The sequence below is a fragment of the Morus notabilis genome, unplaced genomic scaffold (assembly GCF_000414095.1).
Source record: "Morus notabilis unplaced genomic scaffold, ASM41409v2 Scaffold2445, whole genome shotgun sequence".
NCBI lineage: Eukaryota > Viridiplantae > Streptophyta > Magnoliopsida > Rosales > Moraceae > Morus > Morus notabilis.
The window spans coordinates 29,972-33,028 of record NW_010362612.1 but is presented as its reverse complement, the minus strand read 5'-3'; the positions used below and the strand labels follow the sequence as shown (position 1 = coordinate 33,028).

At 26.7% G+C, this 3,057-nt stretch overlaps 1 protein-coding gene across 1 annotated transcript in view; it reads right to left on the bottom strand.

Annotated features, from left to right (window-relative positions):
• Positions 1-3,057, bottom strand: part of LOC21384821 (peroxisomal fatty acid beta-oxidation multifunctional protein AIM1) — a 24,614-nt gene that overhangs the window by 1,138 nt on the left and 20,419 nt on the right. The window lies entirely within an intron of this gene.

Here is a 3,057-nt window from a genome sequence, read left to right as displayed (position 1 = left end):
ACGCAAGTTGTTATTACATGGATAAAAAATATCTTTGTTGCTACACGTACGCAAGTTACTATTACATAGGGAAGAAAATATCAAATTATATCCCTGTAGACTGTATATTAGATGTTAAGATCTATTCTTTATGAATTGCTCAATATATAATCTATCCATTAACTGTTATTAAAGGAGAATGTCTCTTTTTTCAATGCTCTTATTGAGTCTGCCCACACATTTCCTCATCTTTTTTTTTTTTTTTTTTTTTTTTTTTTTTTTTTTTTTAATGTTTTTTTTTAGTTTCCCCCCCCATTTCCTCTTTTTTTTTTTTTTTTTTTTTTTTTTTTTTCTTTTTTAACTTTATTTTTACAATGTATGCCTCCTTCTATAGAGCTCCTCCTTCCTCTCTTTTCCCTTTTTTTTATATTTTTGTAACTTTATTTTTACAATGAATGTCTCCTTCTACGTAGCTCTTAAGGAGCCTCCTCAGGCTACCACGTGGCTGCTGATCTTCTTCTTTTTGGTGGGTTTTTTTTTTTTTTTTTTTTTTTTTTTTTTTTTTTTTTTTATCTTTTTACTTTTTTTTAACTATTTTTACAATTTTTAAATGTTCTTTCACAGTTTTTCTTTTGAGGCCTCCTATCAGTATGATCCGTTTTCTTAACGTTGAACTCGTTAAAATTACATTGGATTAAAAAAATATACAAAATAGATAATTTTTAATATAAATCTAATGACTAAAAGTAAAAAAATTAATGATAATTTATTTTTTAAGACCTACTAAAAAAACTAGCGGTTGTAGAAAGGTCTCATTCTACATGCCACATGTCAGCTCTTCTCACCCTTTCACTTTTTTCCCCTCTTTTTAGTTTTTTTTAACTTTATTTTTACAAAATTTTTAATTTTTTTTGCACCATTTCTTTTAGGGCCTTCTACCAATAGGAGTTAGTTTTCTTACCTTCTAACTTGTCAAGATCACATTGGATTAGAAAAATTTGTAAAGTAGATAATATAGATGTAACAGTTGAAATTGAAAGTAAGAACATCTCCGAGAGAACTTTCTAAATTTTAACTAAATTCTAACTAAAATAGCTAAAAAAAAAAAATACTTTATAGGCAATTTTTTAATACTTTTTTTTTGGCCTTTTTTCCTATTTCTTGCTTTAGATCTTTTTTCTTCTCTCTTTTTTTTTAACAATTTATATAACTATTATTTTAAATGAGTTAGTGCACGATATATACCATTTTCTAAAGGAGAATTGGTTTTTTTGGGGGCCGTGGAAAACGCTACGCACCATTCTCTCCCCATATTAATCCAAAAAATGTTTTTTTGCATTAGCCTTTTTTTTTTTTTTGCTTTTTTTCTCCTTTTTCTTTTTTCCCCTCACTTCTTTCTTCCCTTCATTTTTTTCCTCTACAATACATTCTTTTTTGCCCTTTTCTCAAGTGTGACCTTCAAAATTTTTCACTAATCATCGCGTTCAAATAATTTCTTCTCATATATGTTCTAATCAAAATTTTTTTTTATTTACAAAATGACACTCTCAAATACTTTTTTTTATTATATATACCTAATATTTTTTTTTTCTTTTTCCCCCTCACTTCTTTCTTCCCTCCCTATTTCCCCCCTCTATAATACGTTCTTTTTTTTTTCTATTTCAAATGTGACCCCCATAAATATTTTTCCTCTAATTGGTCCGCTAAAATAATTTATTTTCATATATGTCCTAATCAAATTTTTTTTACTACATATGCCCAATAAATAATTTTTAATATCTTGTTTTCAAATGTGCCTTTATTGAAGTATTTTATTTGCAATTTTTTAAAATACATTTCTTTCTTGTGTACCACTAAATAACTTTTCGACTCATTCGCTCCATGAAAAACTTTTTTTCTTTTAATATTGTTCTATTTAATATTTTTCTCAAAACATAAACTATACAATTTCCAAAAAAAAAAAAGGACCTTCATATCGGAGAAAAAGAAAAATGTTGAACAAGCATGCATGGTGCGCTTGTTTACAACTAGTACTAAACTTGGAGGGTAAAAGTAAAACAAGCAAAGAAGATAAATACAATACAACATATAATTCATATCTATACAAACTTAAAAGAGCCAAAGAATTGACTTCTAAAGAGGCCATGTGTTGGTATTTAGTAAGATCTTCTCCACAATTTATGATTGGATTGTTTATTTTTTTCGTTATTTTCGTATTTCTCGATTTCATTTTTCACTAGTGTTCATATCGACTTTTAAAAAAGAAAGCGTACGCAATAATTCCTTTGGAAGCTATCATAATTATGTACTACAATATTTTTAGATAGTAAAAATAGACCATTCAAGCAAATAATTAATTAGACATGTTTCTATAACATTTTATTTCTTTTGTTTTTGTTAATTATCCTATTTGTTTGCTTTACATTTAGAACAAAAATCATAATTTTTTCTCAAACATGTAGATGAAATTTCATTAAATGCTTCCAGAAGGGAAGAACTTAATCTTTCGTAAATAAGATTAAAGAGTGGAAAAGAGAATAATTAAACTTAGCAGCACTTCGTAATTAAAAACTTCTCCTGTACATATCATACATTTTATATAAAATAAATGTTGATTAGATTTTATTAAATGTTTTTGTTCTCCTGAGTCATTCTTAAGATCGAACAATATTGGAAATCTCGATATCCATTAATATCCATTCCTGATCAATGAATTATGATAATTTACATGTGTACATCGAGAAAAATATCTTCAATAGTTTTGATAAAAAAATCTTATGTAATATTTTAAGGCATAAAAGCCCATTAGGGATCATCATAATAGTTAATAATTATTAGTTTTGATTAAATATGCATTTTAATCATTAGTCCCCTCACAAAAACAAAAACAAAAAATCCTAACTTCGTTAAAACAATCAATGCTGTTGCTCTCTCTCTCAGCATAGTCTTTGTAATGAAATTGTGAGAAAATAATAAATAATCAGATGCCTCATGTAGGCCACACGAACGTAGCCAATGAGAAACCATGGGGCACTTTTATTTATTTGCATTTATGCATATATATATATATATATATAT